Source organism: Tamandua tetradactyla, chromosome 14, assembly GCF_023851605.1.
Source record: "Tamandua tetradactyla isolate mTamTet1 chromosome 14, mTamTet1.pri, whole genome shotgun sequence".
Classification (NCBI taxonomy): Eukaryota; Metazoa; Chordata; class Mammalia; order Pilosa; family Myrmecophagidae; genus Tamandua; species Tamandua tetradactyla.
This window is the reverse complement of record NC_135340.1, coordinates 46,959,390-46,977,060: the sequence shown is the minus strand read 5'-3', so window position 1 is coordinate 46,977,060 and position 17,671 is coordinate 46,959,390. Positions and strand designations below refer to the sequence as shown.

General features: G+C 38.6%; 1 long non-coding RNA gene and 1 pseudogene across 1 annotated transcript in view; both read left to right on the top strand.

Moving 5' to 3' along the window:
• The window catches only part of LOC143655868 (uncharacterized), a 74,669-nt gene that overhangs the window by 12,101 nt on the left and 44,897 nt on the right, over nt 1-17,671 (top strand). The window lies entirely within an intron of this gene.
• On the top strand, nt 10,201-12,292 carry LOC143656490 (eukaryotic translation initiation factor 3 subunit F pseudogene; annotated as a pseudogene).

Genomic DNA, 17,671 nt, shown 5'->3' with positions numbered 1-17,671 from the left:
CTCACTCCTCTGTCCATACACTATATAAAGGGAGTGTCAGTCACAAGGTTTGCACAATCGTGTGTTGACAAAGGTTTTCAGTATGGAATCATTAAGGTTCTCAGAAGTATCTATAAATTTTCTGAAACGATATATAAATATTATGCCTGTGTCCTTATGTCATTTCTCTAGAAAGTCCATATCTTTATTAGATTCTCAAAAATATTTGTGAATCAGAATAACTAAGAACTGACATAAGTTAAGGAGCTACACTATACTAGTATGTTTTAAATGATTCAAATCTCGAAATGCCATTTACACATATGCCATCAAGCCCATCGTTAAGTTCGTTCCCACACTCTTACCTCGGAACCCATGTGCCTTATCACTCAGTGTGTATGAGTGTGAGTGAGTGTGGTGTGTGTGTCTGGAAGATAAGAAGAGATTTACTGAAGGTGAAGGGCCAGCATATGTGTGGTCCCCAAACACCCTCTGTAATCTCAGTGTTAGAAATCTACTTCATGTGCACACGTAATCTCCAGGTTGCTCCGTGTATTATGGGTATACCACTCCAACAGAACAAAGTATTTTGGTGAATCATATCTTCGATGGTTACAGTTTCAGAACGAACTATCTGCCTCTCCACTTCAAGTTCTAAGAATGACCAATAGTATCTTGCTTCCCCTTCAAAACCAAGTGTTCTTGGGATTTGTACAGATAGTAATATTTTATTCTTCAAATTCATTGATTGCTCACTCATCTCTCCCTCATTTCAATAATGTGAGGAATAGTTGTTAAACGTAGTTAGCCTTTCCTTTTTTATACCCAAAAAGATTCTTCCATAAGCCTGATCTTTCCTTAATTTTGAGTGAACAAAACCACAACTTAGAAATGAATTTCATTCAGTAAACATGAATTGTGGGACTACCATGTTTCATGCAATGTGCTAGTCTCTGGAGACTAGAGCAAATGAAATTCAGTCCCTATATTCAAGGAATGTTTTCTTTGAATTCTATTGCCTTGTTTATAGAAGCTGCAAAAAAAGTTCGTAAGAGACCATAATGTTAGAAATATAACTTCTTGCTAAGAGTTCTTATATGGATTAGCAAAACTTTAATTTTCTTAGTCTTGTAGGTTTTATTTTTATTTTTATTTTTTTGTCATGAGCAGGCTCCAGGAATTGAACCTAGGTCTCTGGCGTGGCAGGTGAGAATTCTGCCACTGAGCCACTGTTGCACCGCCCTATAGCTTTGCTATTTGTGGTCCTTCCTAATCCCTTTCCTCACAGGGGTTGGTCACTCTGAACTTGATCCCATGAACAATCTTCATAGCTACCCATACAGCTAAGATCTGAGTTCTTTGGAGTCTGAGCTTGATAGGTGTGTGTATGTGACAGAAGCAAAGCACAGACAAAGGACACATCCAGGAATAAATCAAGCATCTGAACCAAAGTCTAGTAAGGACATCAACCAAAGGTCATGTGAGGAAAGGGAGAAATGATTAAGAAACACAAGGAGAGTGGATGGTAGAGGTGCCTGGATGGAGGGCAGAAACAGGAATCTAGAGAGATCTTTCAGAATGCGCTATGTGACACAGTTGCTCATAGAGCTCTTATAAACAGTTTTCTAAGCCTTGAGGTACCCCGCAATTCACTGTTAATATTTGCTGTCTCTCCATTTCTGATTTCCTTGTCATATTAAATTCTCCAATTCTGGCCCTGGGAATCCTCTGAATTAATTCCATCTGGATGCTGCTTCTAGCCTCATTTTACCTAAGCACATCCATAAAAGAGAGTCTGGAGTCATGGTAGGTGATGAGTTCAAGGCAATTGGTTGTTTTTTGTTGTTGTTATTATCTTAGTTACAGAACTAAGACAAGACAAATGCGCTAAATTTAAAATTTTAAAATATGATTTTTCCTTATTTAAATGACCTTGAAGAGTCTGTAAATTCAATAGACATGATTCCAATTTATTATGCCACTAAAAGTTAACGGTAATAACCCAGACACTTCACACAGCCTTTTGAAATAGGTGCCAACTACAGTATATTATACAGAAATGCCATCCCATCCTAATCATCTATCAGCTTGGGAGCTGAAGTCAGTAAAAACTGACAATCAGACTGATATATAATCACGAAGGGTCCAAATCATCACTTGACTCATACTCCCTAAACTCCCTTCCCACCCCCTACTTACTTACCCAGAAAACTCCCTCTTAGTAAAGGCTCTCATGTCTCATGTCCCTATCAGAATCAAGCAAAATCAGAAAGGAACCTAGATGGCATTTTTTCAACCTTGGAACTATTGACATTTGAGGCCAGATAAGTCTTTGTTTTGGGTGGCTGATCTGTGCATAGTAGTATGCTTAGCAACATCTCTGACATCTATATCCACCAGATATAGCACCCCCCCACATACCTTCCAATTGTGAAAATGAAAAATATCTACAGACATGGTCACATCCCTACAAATCATGAGTATTTTAACATTAATTACATCATTTAATCTTACAACAACTCTTTTTTTAAAATTTATTAATTAAAAAATAAAGAAAATAAAACAACATACATAATCAGTAATTCACAATATCATCACTTAGTTGCATATTCATCATTTCTTAGAACATTTGCATTAATTCAGAAAAAGAAATAAAAAGACAATAGAAAAAAGAAATAAAATGAACACAGGAAAGAAAGAAAGAAAAAAAAAAGATTACACCTACCATATCCCTTACCCCTCGCTTTCATTTATCACTAGCATTTCAAACTAAATTTATTTTAGCATTTATTCCCCCTATTATTTATTTTTATTCCATATGCTCTACTCCTTTGTTGACAAGGTAGATAAAAGGAGCATCAGACACAAGGTTTTCACAATCACACAGTCACATTAGTGAAAGCTATATCATTATTCAATCATCCTCAAGAAACATAGCCACTGGAACACAGCTCTACATTTTCATGCAGTTCCCTCCAGCCTCTCCATTACATCTTGAATAACAAGATGATACCTACTTGATGCATAAGAATAAACTCCAGGATAACCTCTTGACTCTGTTTGGAATCTCTCAGCCATTGACACTTCTTACCACAACTCTTAAAACCTAGGAGAGAACATTTGACATGGGGCCATAGAACTTGGACTAGAGCCGAGGTCTGCCATTTCTAAGACCAGCATACCACACCACAAATGCCCCAAAGTGTACTAAAAGGCTGTTGGGGGTGGGGTGACGTCATCGACATGGGAATATAAGACATTCCCTGAAAAAGCCTCCTTAGAGATTTAGTGACTAAAAGCACAAATTCCCACTTCTTTGAACTCTGGAGGATGGTACAGACTGGAGAAGGACTCCACAAACACTGAATCAAAGAAACAGAAAAACTTCTAAACAGAATGTCAAATGCCAATGATAAAGAGGATTTTGAAAGCAGCAATTCATTATACACAAGGGATCCTCAGTAGAATTCAGTGCTGATTAATCATCAAAAACCATGGCAGTGAGAAGACAGTGGCATGATATATTTAAGGTATTGAGAGAAAAGCTTCCAGCCAAAAGTTCGTTATGCAAAATTGTCCTTCAAAAATGAAGCAAAGTTTAAAACATTCACAGATAAAGAGAAACTGAGCGAGTTTATCAGAAAGAGATATGTCCTACAAGAATTACTAAAGGGAGTTCTGCAGGTTGAAAGGAAAAGACATGAGAAAGTGGCCTTGAGTCGTGTGAAGACATGAAGATTATCAGTGAGGGTAACTAAAAGGATTAAAATAAAACCCAATAGTACTGTATCCTCAATATACAACTCTTCTCTTTAATTCATATAAGAATCAGGATACAATTGGATAAGAAAAAAACATATTTCCTGATAACAGACATGCAAAATATAAAGTGATAAAAGTGGGTCAAAAACATAAAGAGGGGAAAGAGGGATACGGCAGCAGAGAACATGTATGCTACTAAAGTCAAACTGGTATCTCATCAAATTATTAGGTTATAGATGTAGATTGGGTAATCTAAACCCCAGGGTAACCAGAAAGAAAGTATTTTTAAAATATGTATAGAAACATAAATAAGAAAGGGATCAGTCAGAAATAGCACAAAAAGCAAATACACAGAACAGGTGATTGTAGTAGGAAAAAAGAGGCCAAAAAATGATATGTCATATAAAAACCAAAGCACAAAATGACTAAAGTAAATACTGCCCTCACAGTAATAACACTGAAGATTAATGAAGTAAACTCCCCAATCAAAAGACACAGGTTGGCACAATGGATAAGAAAGCATGATCTAACTATATGTTGTTTAGAAGAGACATATATTGGACTCAAAGACACAAATAATTAAAAGTGAAAGGATGGAAAAAGATATCTATGCAAAAAAATAACCAAGAAAGAGCTGGGGTAGCTATACCAATATTGGACAATCCAGACTTGAAGTCAAAAGGTGTTATAAGAGACAAGGAAGGATACTATATATTAATAAAAGGGGCAACTCATCAAGAAGCAACAATAATAATAATAAATATTCACTAAACCCCAGTGCCCCCAAAATACATGAGGCAAACTGGCAAAACTGAAGGGAGAAATACACACATCTGCAATAATGGGTGGAGATTTCAAAACGTTACTCTCATCAATAGATAGACCATCTAGATAGAAGTTCAATAAGGAAACAGAGAACTTGAATAATAAGACAAATGAAGTAGACCTAACAGGCAGACACAGAACATTGCACCCCAAAACAGCAGAATATGCATTCTTCTGAAGTACACATAGGTCATTCTCCAGGATAGACCATATGTTGGGCCACAAAACAAGTTCCAATAAATTATAGATTGAAATCATACAAAGCACCTTCACTGAAAATGATGGAATGTAGCTGGAAAAAAATAACAGATGGAAATCCACAAATATGTGGAAGTTAAATAACACATAAATAATCAGTGGATCAAAGAAGAAACTTTAAGGGATATCAGTAAATATCATGAGATGAATGAAAACAAGAACACAACATATTAGCACTTACAGGATGCAGCAAAGGCAGTCATGAGAGGTAAATTTAAATGCTTACATTGAAAAAGATGAAAAAGCTCAAATAAAAAACCCAACTGCACAGCTGGAAGAACTAGTAAAGGAACAGCAAACTAATCCCATGGCAGTCAGGAGGAAAGAACTAAGATTACAGAAGAAATATATAAAATTGAGAATAAAAGAACAATAGAAAGAATTAACAAAAGCAAAAGTTGGTTCTTCAAAAAGATCAATAAAATTAATAAACCCTTAGCTAGAGAGACAAAGAAAAAAGAGAAGTTGCAAATAAATAAAATCAGAAATGACGGTGAGGACTGCACTGCCGAACACACAGAAATAAAAAGGATCATAAGAGGGATACTATGAAAGGTATATGCAAAAAATTAGACAGCCTAGATGAAACTAACAAATTCCTAGAAACACATGAACAACCTACACTGAATCTACAAGAAATAGGAGACCTCAACAGACCAATTACAAGCAAAGATATTGTCTCAGTCATCAAAACCTCCCAACATAGAAAAGCCTAGGACCAGATAACTTCACAGGTGAATTTACCAATCACTCCAAGAATAATTAATACCCATACTGCTCAAACTCTCCCAGAAAACTGAAGAGGAGGGAACACTCCCTAATTCATTCTATGAGGCCAACTAACACTAAAGCCTGATACAGATACTGAAGGAAAATAAAATTACAGACCAATTTCTCATATGAATATAGTTGCAAAAATCCAAAATACTTGCAAATTGATTCCAACAGCACATTAAAAGAATTATACACCACGCAAGTAGGTTTTATCCCAGTTATGCAAGGGTAGGGCAACATAAGAAAATCAATTAATGTAATATATCACATCAACAAAAAAGTGGGGAAAACTCATGATCATCTCCATTGACACAGAAAAGGCATTTGACAAAATCAGCATCCCTTCTTGATAAAATTACTTAGAAAAATAGGAATAGAGGCAAACTTCACAACAAGAGGGAAAGCATATATGAAAAGTCCACAGCCAACATCATACTCAATGCTGAAAGACTGAAAGCTTCCCCTCTAAGATCTGGAACAAGAAAAGGATTCCTATGGTCACCAGTGTTCCACAACATTGTAATGGAAGTTCTAACCAGAGAAAAACCTTAGGCAAGAAAAAGAAATAAAAGGTATTCAGATTGGATAGGAAGAAGTAAAACTTTCAAAATTTGCAGATGGCATGATCCTATATATAGAAAGTCCCCCCAAATCTACAACAAACCTATTAGAGCTAATAATTTCAGCAAAACGATTACAAAAAAATCAATAGTGTTTCTATACATTAGTAATGAGCATGCAAAAGAGGAAATCAAGAAAAAATGTCCATTTACAATAGCAACTAAAAGAATCAAATATCTAAGAATAAATTTAACCAAGGATGTAAAGAACTTGAACACAGAACACTACAAAACATTCTAAAAGAAATTTTAAAACACTAATACAAATGGAAGGACATGCTGTGTTCATGGATTGGAAAACTCAATATCATTAAGATGTCAATTCTACCCAGAATGATTTACACATTCAACTCTGTCCCAATCAAAATTCCAACAGCCTGTTTTGCAGAAATGGAAAACCAATTATCAAATTTACTTGGAAGGGTAAGAGGCCACCAATAGCCAAAAGCATCTTGAAAAAGAACAAAATTGGAGGATTCACACTTCCTGACTTTAAAGCATGTTACAAAGCTACAGTGGTCAAAACAGCATAGTACTGGCATAAGGTTAACTATATTAACTAATGGAATTGAATTGAGTCAAAAATAGACCCTCAAGGAAATGACCATCCTTCGGTTCCAAGAGTGGATTTTAGCTGGGCAGTTTGTTCCTGCTTAACTGGTGAGTAAGGCTGTGCATGTGGCAAGTTAAGGGGTGCAGGAATGAGGTTTAGAAGGGTCTTGATTGTTTGGGCTGCAGCTTGGCTGCTGTGTTGGACTGGTTATTTCCTCAAGAAATGTTAGCATTATTTTTTGATGACCAGAGCGGTGAATTACTGCTATTTTTTTGGCAAAAGCATGGCATTTAAGGGATTATTTCTTGGTGGTATTTAATTGGGAGAAAGCCTTGCTCTTTCTACACTGCTGCATGAGCATGCAGGACTAAGAAGGCATACCCTTTTCCCTTTTCTTAGTTCTAGAGCTCAGGTGTGGACAATTAGTTCTGCCTTTTTGAGCTAAAGTCCCTGGGGTTAGGGCTTTGGCTTTACTATAGTTTGGTTGACTGTCACATACTTTGCTTTCTTTGTTTTTTGGTTAATGAAACTACTTTTAGAAATAAAAATATTTGACAAACTACAAAAAAAAAAAAAATAGACCCTTACATCCGTGGCCAATTGCTTTTTTGGCAAGGCTGTTAAATCCACTCAATTGGGAAAGAATAGTCTCAAATCGTGCTAGGAGAGCTGGATATCCATATGCAAAATATGAAAGAGGACCCTTATCTTACAACATATACAAAAATTAACTCAAAATGGGTCAAAGACCTAAATATAAAAGCCAGCATTAAAAAAGTCCTAGAAAAAAAATGTAGGGAAGTATCTTCAGGATTTGCTTTAGGATCTTGTGTTAGGGTGTGGTTCCTTAAACTTTAAATCCAAAGCGCAAGCAACAAAAGAAAAAGTAGTTACATGGGACTTCCTCAAAATGAAAAACTTTTGCAGCTCAAAGGACTTTGTCATGGAAGTGAAAAGACAACCTATTCAATTGGGAGAAAAATTAGGAAACCACATATTCAATAAGGGCTTAATATCCAGAATATATAGAGATTCTACAGTTCAACAATAAAAAGATAACTCAATTTTAAAATGTGTAAAAGACTCTTCTCCAAAGAGGACATGCAAATGGCTAAAAAGTGCATGGAAGGATGCTCAACAACACTTGTTGTTTGGGAAATGCAAATCAATACTATGAGATACCATTTTTACACGCACTAGAATGGCTACTATTAAAAAAACAGGTAGTTACTAGAGTTGGAGAGGATGTGGAAAAATAGGAACACTCATTCATTGCTGGTGAGAATATAAAATGGTGCAGCTGCTATGGAAGACAGTTTAGCAGTGCCTCAGGAAACTATATATAGAATCACCATATGACCCAGCAGTCATGCTAGTAGTTATGTGTCTAGAATAATTTAAAGCAGGGACTCAAACAGGTATTTTCACAGTGGTGTTCATAGCAGCTTTATTCATAATTGCCTAAAGATGGAAGCAACCGAAGTGTCCATCAGTCAATGACTAGGTAAACACAGAACACACACACACACAGACACACACACCCTGGAATACTATTCAACTTAAAAATGAAGCCCTGAGGCGTGCAACAACATGGATGAACCTTGAGGACATTATGCTGAGTGAAATAAGCCAGGCACAAAAGGACAAATATTGTGTGATCTCACTGATATGAACTAGTTATAATAAAAAGATCACAGGGATATCATCTAGAATATAAGTTACCAAGGAATATATTGGGGTAGAGAATGTGGAACTGATGATTAATTTGTACAGAATTTCTATGTAGGTTGATTGTAAAGGTTTGGAATGGATGGTGGTGACAGTAGTACTTTATTGTGAGTAATTAACAGTGCTGAATTATGGTTGTGAAAATAGTTGAAAAGGTTTAGGCAGTATATGTTATGAAAATGAAAGTTAGAATATTAAACCCGAGATTGTATATCACAGTGAACTCTGTTGTGTGTGATGAACTGGTGTTAATAGTACATGTTTAAGAATGTTCTTTCGTGAATTACAACAAATATATAATACTAATACAAAGCGTTAATAGTAGCATGGTATATGGGAAAAATGCACCTAATGTAAACTAGGGACTGTGGTTAATAATACTATTTTAATATTCTTTCATCAATTATAACAAAAGTACCACACTAATGCAAAGGATCAACAATAGGTGGGTATATGGGAACATTAAAGTTTTTATATGATTTTTTTGTAAACCTACAACTTCTCCAATTTAAAAAATATATATTTTTTCAGTGGCAGAATGCTGGCCTTCCATGCGGGAGACCTGGGTTCGATTCCCAGACTATGTACCCCCAAAACAATAATAATAATAATAATAATTTTTTAAAAACACAACATTATGCTAAGTGAAATAAACCAGACACCAAGTACACATATTGTATGATTTCATTTGTATAAAATAAAATATAAACATAAATAAATCTATGTAGATAGAAATAGATTAGTGGTTATGTAGGGATGGGGGAAATTGAGAGGTGTTTGTTAAAGGATATGGGTTTTTTTTTCAGAGTAATGAAAATTTTCTAAAATTAATCATAGGAATGAATGCTCAACTCTGTGATTACAATAAAATCCAATGATTGTTCAGTTTGGAAAGATGACCATCAAGAGGTATGTGGTTTTTCTTTTTGGAGTAAGGAAAATGTTCTAAAATTGAATTTGGTGATGAATACACAACTCTGTGAGTAGACTAAACGTCATTGATTGTACACTTGGGTAGATTGCATGGCGTGTGAGTTTATTATCGCAGTGAAACTACTTTTTAAAAAAGGCTGTTGGATGCACTATCTTTCAGATTTTTCTCTGCAGTGCTAATTCTGCTTTTTAAGGCAACTGACCCTCATTAAAGTCCTTCCAGGGCGCTCCCTTCTTGATTGCATTTACTGTTTTCATAATTTAGTTTCACTCACCAACAGATATGTTAATGGATTTTTGGATGACTTTCACAGCGTATCTTCTTCAGGACAAGCTGTTTAGTTTTGTTTTTTTCTCATTTAACACAGGAGTGTCTAAAGCCTGTATCCTAGAGTTATATGAGATATGAGGATGTTCCTTGCCAGGAAGAAGACAATGCTAACTACTGAGCTGGAATTTATGATGCCCCAAGGATAAGGGAAAACAGGAGCAAGAGCAAGGCACACCTAAATGGGATCTGATCTTTTCTTCTAGCCATACTCATTACAGGGTGCTGCTACCTGTAAGCCAGCAGGTGGCATAGCTTTCTATGACAGTGAAAAGAGTGTTTGCTCTTGCAGTATTAAAAGACCAGCTGTTTTACTAAATGTGATCATTAACAAAAATGCAATTCATTGTGTATCATCAACTCTCAAAGGATCACTCTCAAAGGATTAAAAAAAAAAAGTAGGTTCACACCTGGAGTAGAGCTAGGACTAAGTTGAGCTGATGTCTCAAGCAAACACTCGGCTTCTCACTCAACGAGATGGCACCAGCACGTTCGCCTCCCGCCACTCCAGCTCCCGCACCGGCTACTGTAGCGGGAAAACCAGGATTGAGGCCGCAGGCCTCCAGGAACGTTCTGCGAAACTAGAGCAGGCTGAGACTAAGAGACCGCAGTTTCAGGAAGCAAGTGATTTATTAGCTCGAGCGCACGGGGCCCAGCCGAGTCACCTCGAAAGTCTGAGCCCCGAACAAAAGTCGACCTTAGCTTTTATAGACTGTACAATATGTTAAAGACAAGGTAAACAATTGGCGGATTTAAGCTGAGAATGACCCAGGGCTTAATGGCCCAGGGCCGATAGACTGTTGAGGGGCTCCCACCCCAGGAATATCTTATCTTGCCTATGTGCATTTTCACCAGTTCCTGAAGACTAGGGGAGGGGGTTTCGGGATTTTCCACAGAGAGCACAGCTAAATCAGAAAGAGGGGGAGGCCTGCCTGCTACACTACCACCCAAGCCCCAACCCCAACCCGGGCTCCGGCTCCGGCTCCAGCATGGGTCCCGGCCTCATCTTCCGACCCTGAGGCGGCAGCAGCTACGACAGCGGCTTGGGGCAGACCCGGGCATCAACGCAAGCCCCGGCACAGATTCCCACGCTGCTGCGCTGCGGTTGCCTGGTCCGTTCTCCTGCAGCCTTTCCCTGGCCGCCACGTGGTCAGGCTGCACCCGGTCATTTTGGCTTCCATCGTAATGTAGCAGGCAGGCCTTTCAGTCTTTCTGGTTTAGCTGTGCTTTCTGTGAAAAATCCCCAAACCCCCTCTCCTTGCAGGCAAGCGAGATAAGGCACATTTCCTGGTATAGAAACCCCCTCCCCCAGCCTTCAGGAACTGGTGAAGATGCATGCAGGCCAAAGAAGACATTCCTGGGGTGGGGGTCTCTCAACGGTTCAGCTCTGGGCCATTCTCAACTTAAATCAGCCAGTTGTGTACCTTGTCTTTAACATGTCAAAGAGTCTATAAAAGCTAAGGTTGCCTTTTGTTCGGGGCTCAGACTTGCAGAGGTTACTCACTGAGCCCTATGGCCATAGCAAATGAAACCTGCTTCCCGAAACTACTACGGATCCTTAGTCTCAGCCTAGTCTCAGCCTGTTCTAACTTCGGGAAACATTCCTGGAGGCCTGTGGCCTCGTTCCTGGTTTTCGCGCTACAGTAACAGCTGTGAGCGAAGCAACGAGGGCGCGGCCCGAGTTATGGGGACCCTGCTGGGAACTGTCGACAAAACATTCAGTGGAAGTCACCGATTGCCTTTCAGTGTCACAAGAGTCTGAAAATGAAGTGGCTGTTGGCATGGAGTTTGTGAAGAACATGTATGAATTGCCCAAGAAAATCGCTCCAAAAGAACTCAACCTGGGCTGGTAGGCCAAAGGCCATGGCATCACAGAACACCCCGTGCTGATTCAAGAGTACTACAGCCAGGAGGCCCCCGACCCCATTGACTTCACTGCGGACAGAGCCTCCAGGACGCCGCCTAAGTGTCCAGGCCCATGCCAGCACTTCAGCGGGTGCTCCTGGGAGGACCGGGGGGTGACGTTCACCCGTCCGACCGTGATATGTGCATATTATGGCACCCAACGCGTTGGAGATGACCTGATGGTGAAGACCTGTTTGAGCCCCACCTCAGTCATTGGACTCTCAAGGGACTTACAGCAAGTAGGAGGAGCATCAGCTTGCATCCAGGCTGCCCTAAGCCAGGGTGCATGTATGCAGAGGATGGACTCTCTGGAAAGGTGTCACCTGCAATACTGTGGGCTGCTTCTGGATGAGTCTCATTAACCAAATACCCAAAGTAGTTCCTGGTGACTTTAAGACCAGGCTCAACAGCAACATCAGTGACCTGCCTGGCTAATCTCACGCAGTCACAGCTTACCCCCAATGGGAAACTTGTAGACCTGTGAATGGGCCCCAAGCAGCACTCCTGGCAATCTGGGTCCAGCCCTAGGACTCGTGACGGAGTAAAGGAGAAATGGTTTCTTTGTGGTCTTGAAGCACATTGAGTCAGTCAACTGATTGTGAATAAATAAACATAGCCAACTTTTTGTAAAACAAACAAATTACATCTACATAAAGTTAATGGTTATCTGAGACTTCTTAAAAATAAGCCTTTTTTAAAAATTAATACACATTTGAAAGAAAAAAGTCCCACCATTTAATTTTACACTAATACACATTTGAAAGAAAAAAGTCCCACCATTTAATTTTACACTAGGCCAATTTTATTTTTATAAAGTTGGTAGCACACCCTTTTCTTTTGCCTTCATCTTCTGAATAATGTATAAGAGAAGATGCTGCATCTGCTCTTTGAGCTCTCAGGAACCTGGGATCTGCCTGGAGATAAACCTGGTGAAACTGCAACCTGGGCCCTAAAATCTAGGAGATTTAACCACACCAATAATCAGTGCTACAGCTGAGCTGTCAAATCCAGTTGAAATTTAAGTCAGTTGTCCCAAATCCTACACAAACAAGATTCTAAAGGTGGCCCCAATTAGCTAATCTGAAATAAAGTCACTTGGACAAAAACCAGATGATGAATCTAAGAGTACAGTTGTGCCACAATCCAATTCATCTGGGTGCAGTTAGGCTCAATTCTGTTTTGGTTTTGTGCTTGGCTTTGTTTTTAAAAAAATAATGGTGTTTCAATCTTAGCTAGAAAGAAAAACCTTGAATAAGATCAGATCAGTAATTACAGCTTGCGCTAGGGTTTGAGCAGTGAATATTCGTTTGGGAGGAGAGGGGAATAATCTTATGACATTAATAGAAACATTTCCTAGTACTCTTTGGAACCAGTGTTCTCATCCAGAGAGCCTGAGAAAATAGCCTCTCAATTAAGATTAATATCAGAGCACATAAAATAAAATAGTTTTATTGAGTATTCAATTATAAGCCACACTCCTCGTCTCTAGTTGGGAATGCCTTTTCATTCTCATAAAGATTTTGAGATTAGAGAGTAAGGGACAAGAAGTAAAGACTGGACAAGCTCATAAGAGAAAGCATAGAGGAGCCCTATCATCTTTGTGACACTGGAGAAAAAATCCAAAGGAAAGGGGCTGGAGGTTGGGTTCAATAGTGTGGTTTGTGTTTTTACATAACCTTCAAATTAGATCATAATGGATCTTACTTAGGAGTCTGGGGTGGTAATTTAGTTCATTCCCTTGCTTTGGGAATCATTCTGAGAAATTTCTTTTCCAGTTTTGCATATCCAGATGTTCCCCTTTTAAATGGTGTATGATGTAAAATGAGCCTTCTCAGCCACAGTTGTGTTTCTTTTTATGCACCTCTCATTTTTCTATTGTGTTTGCAAAAAAAATATGATTACATTATGACTTGCTGTAGATATTTCATCATGTGTTCTGGTTCCTTGTTTCCTACATACACAGTAGTTACAAAGGTAATTTTCTGTTACAAATTTGTTCAAAGACTTCTAGTTCTTATTCTCTTTATAGTTCATCTCCAAATAAGTTTAACACCCCAGAATTTTCATATTGCTGGAGTTTTAATATCAAGATTCTTATCACTAGTAACATATATACCTCTTACTATAAATCTTGATTTCCTCTGAATTTTTGCTAGAATTCAACTTAATCATTAATATCTGCACAACCATCAATGTAGCTAATATTTATGGAAAGCCTACTGTCTGCTGGGCACTGCTAAGTCTTAGGAAGAAAAAAATCTGTCATGATTTTTCTGAGAGTCTCTGAATGTTCTTGTTGGATATGCCAAGAATGTGAGGCCCTGACCAATCTTTACCCAAACCATTTTTCAGGTTTGTGGTTGCAACAAGACATCTTGAGGGATGAGGAAATGTCTCATTCTGGACAAAGAGCAGGTTTGCTTCCATTTACTTAAAAATGGTGACCCTCCAAGCTTAGTGTTCCTCTTCTATACAGTAACCCACCATGCATACAATCATTTAACTCAGGCCGGTATGAGTCTTGGCAGACGCAGAGAAACCTCACAAATGAGTATGAAATCCTAGGCTACTACACTTGCTGTGAGTAATAAAATTCTTTTTTTTTTTTCTGACCCAGGAGTTTTGTGTCTTCTATGGCATCCTGTGGGGGCCAACTTGTTAGCTTGTAAGTAGGGTAAAATCACAGACCATGCACAGTTCCTGGCAAAGTTTTATACATTGATTATCAATTTAATCCTCAAGAAAAACTCCATGAGACCCTTATCTTCCACTTTTCTGAAGTTGTTAACACTCTTCTGATCGTACTTTTCTTTATTGGTGTCTGGACCCCATTGTCAGTTCTCTTGCCAGCATCTTCAACTCCGTTTGTTCTCCCTTCAGTGACCAGATAAACTGTACAAAGCTGAACTAATCCCAGTTAGATTTTTTTCTAAACCTGTATTGTAACACTCGTCACTGCCGTTTAATAGTCTTAGAAACTTAAATATTTATCTTACAATGGAAAAGTCAGATACTTCTTGACTTTGTGACTTCCCTTTGCTCTGCCCTACTCTGTATTTAACTATTTGACAGCCCCCCCCTCCCTTTACATTCCTGGGACAGATAAAAGCTGTGAGAGTGGAAAGGACGTTCATGTTAACCTAATTTAACAGACCAAGCTAAAGTCCAGGGATCACATTGGAATTGCCCAAGGCCAGACAGACAATAGGAGAGACATGACAATAGGTCAGATTCCCATAGCATGTAAAGTCTGATGCTCTTTCTATTTCCTTTGAATTTGCAAAGGGCAGTTCAAAATGATGAGCAAGTCCTCCTTTAAATGCTTTTCCATAGCCCAGAAGCTTCTTCAGCTGGAAGCAGCTTGAAGCGGTGCTTGCCACGCAGTACTGAGCATTTGGACATGGGTGTTATACCACATCTCTGAAGCCAACGCCATGTGTGCCTAGGGTAGGCTCTCTTACCCATCTGAGCCTAAATTTCTCCTTCGGTCAAAAAAAGTGGGGGAGGGGTTGGGACAAAGATTTCTAAATTCTCATTTATATCTAATTTTGTACAAATGCATAATCTAAAACCTGAGTTACTGCTCTGGGAATTTGTTTTATTAAAAAAATGACGTGGCTGTCCTGTATCTGCAAAAAGGCATTTAAAAATCTCCCTATGTATTTTCAAGAACATTTCTAAGAATCACAACTTATGACCTAAATGTCCCCTTAAAGAGGGACACTTAATGACAGGCTTTAATAACTTCAGCTCAGAATTGCCAAAGCTACTATATGTCTATATTCAAAATTAATTTTTCATCTGAAGATTTTAGTGATCCATAGGATTAAGAGAGAAGGGATTGAGTACAAAGTAATCATGACTATTTTCTCATTTGAAGTATTTGGTAAAAATGGTAGAAAGAATTATGTGTCCAGGTCCTTCAAGAAACAAATGCCTGGATGTGAGTAAATGTGCAAAGATTTAATTGGGTGAAATGCCCATGATAGAAAACAGGGGGTATTCTAGTTTGCTAGCTGCCAGAATGTGATATAGAAGAAACAGGATGACTTTTAAAAAGGAAATTCATTAAGTTGCCAGTTTAGTTTTAAGGCCAAAAATGTCCAAATGAAGGGAAGGCTATGGGAATGTACAATCTAAGGCATCCAGGGAAAGATACCTTGGTTCAAGAAGGCCAGTGAAGTTCAAGGTTTCTCTCTGAACTGGAAAAACACATGGTGAACATGGCAACTTCTGCTAGCTTTCTCTCCAAGCTTCTTGTTTCATGAAGCAACCCCAGGGGCATTTTCCTTCTTCATCCCCAAAGGTCTTTGGCTAAGTGGGCTCTCGTGGTTCTCATGGCTCTTAAGCTTTTCCAAAATATGGTTCTTCTTTTAAAGGTTTCCAGTAAACTAATCAAGACCCACCTTGAATGGATGGAATCACATCTCCCTCTAATGAAAGGTCAATACCCACAACTGAGCGAGTCACATCTCTATGGAGATAATCTAATCAAGTTTCCAACCTACAGGGATTAAAAGAAAGGGCTGCCTCCACAAAATGGATTAGGATTAAAACATGGCTTTTTTAGGTACATAATCCTCTCATACTGGTACAGGGAGGGAGCCAGAAAAGGTTGGGACAGCCTAGAGCCGTCACATTGGAATGCCAGTTTGAAGACAACCAAAGAAGAGAAAAATGGAAGATTGGGTCAAAGCACCCTAGATTGCCAGACAATCCAAGGAAGGTTCAGGGAGCCATCAGGGCCCTCGAGCTAAAGGTGGCTATTGAATAGCTCCATCTCCAAGAATGGGCCTGGCTTATTATCCCTGCTGCATTCAGTGAGTGGAGGAGGGGGTAGAGCAAGGCCTTGGAGTAAACTTGGCAATGAAATTCAGAGCACCGGGAGCCTTAGTCAATCAAGTTCCCTTAATTAGGGTCTCTCAGGTGCATTCTCAATACTGTCACAAAGGAACCCCTTCTCAATATCTTGAATATCTAAGATTTTCAATATCTCAGTCTTTTCCTAGGTCCCATTATTTTACTGAATTATTTTACTTCTCCTAAAGGTAATTAACTAAAAGAAGCCTCTGGATTTGAATTCTGTAATTTGCACTTAATCTTTCTGGAGTTAATTTTCTCCACACATAATGTTGACTTCCTCATTGGCCTATCTTAAAATAAATTATGATTATACATAATTGGAAAGCATCTTGTAGAAAAACTTATAAGAAACTGTTAGGCCACAGAAACTGCTATAGATATATTCTCAATTATTTAGTAGGTTAACCCCGAGTAGAGTATTATGATAATATTTACCTGCATGTCTTGAGAACTGAGCCTGACCTGGTCTCTGCTCACAGCTCCAAGTCACTGGAGGCACGGTGAAGCCCCTTCCCATGTATACACTTCTGGAATGCCCAGCCCTTCCAATTGTTAATTAGCCTCATGTAGGAAACCCTGTCTAAAGGGTATTAGTTCTCCTATCTAGATCTTGACCGTTCTTGTTCCACAATCCTCCTGTTTTGGGATGGGCTTTACCTTATATTAAAGACCTTATTGCCAATTGCAGAAAACGTACATCCTCTGATGCAGTTACTCACGGTTCATATTTTAAATCTAGAGTTCTCATCAACCATATTTTACTTTCCTCCAAATCTCCCTTTTAAATGCGTGCTGCCAGATTTTTGTCAATCTGGGAATGTGTTGCAAACACATATATGCCAGTTTGGTCAAGAAAACTCTCTTAGGTGCTTTTTAATAAAAAAAATGGTAGCCACTAAATCATTTGAGATGACCATAGATTAACATCTCCCCTTACTTTGCTACCAGATTTTAAAGAAAGCAAGTCTCAGAATTCTGCCACAAACATTTATTTGCAAGCAAGTAAAAATCAGTTCAAACAACTTGTTCTGTAAATTTTATGAAGTCCCAGGTCTAGGTTTTATAGGTGCTTCGACCACAGCTTGAGTGACAATATTCCAGAAGCAGGGTTCTATTACCCTCAAGACCAGCATTGGAAAAAGA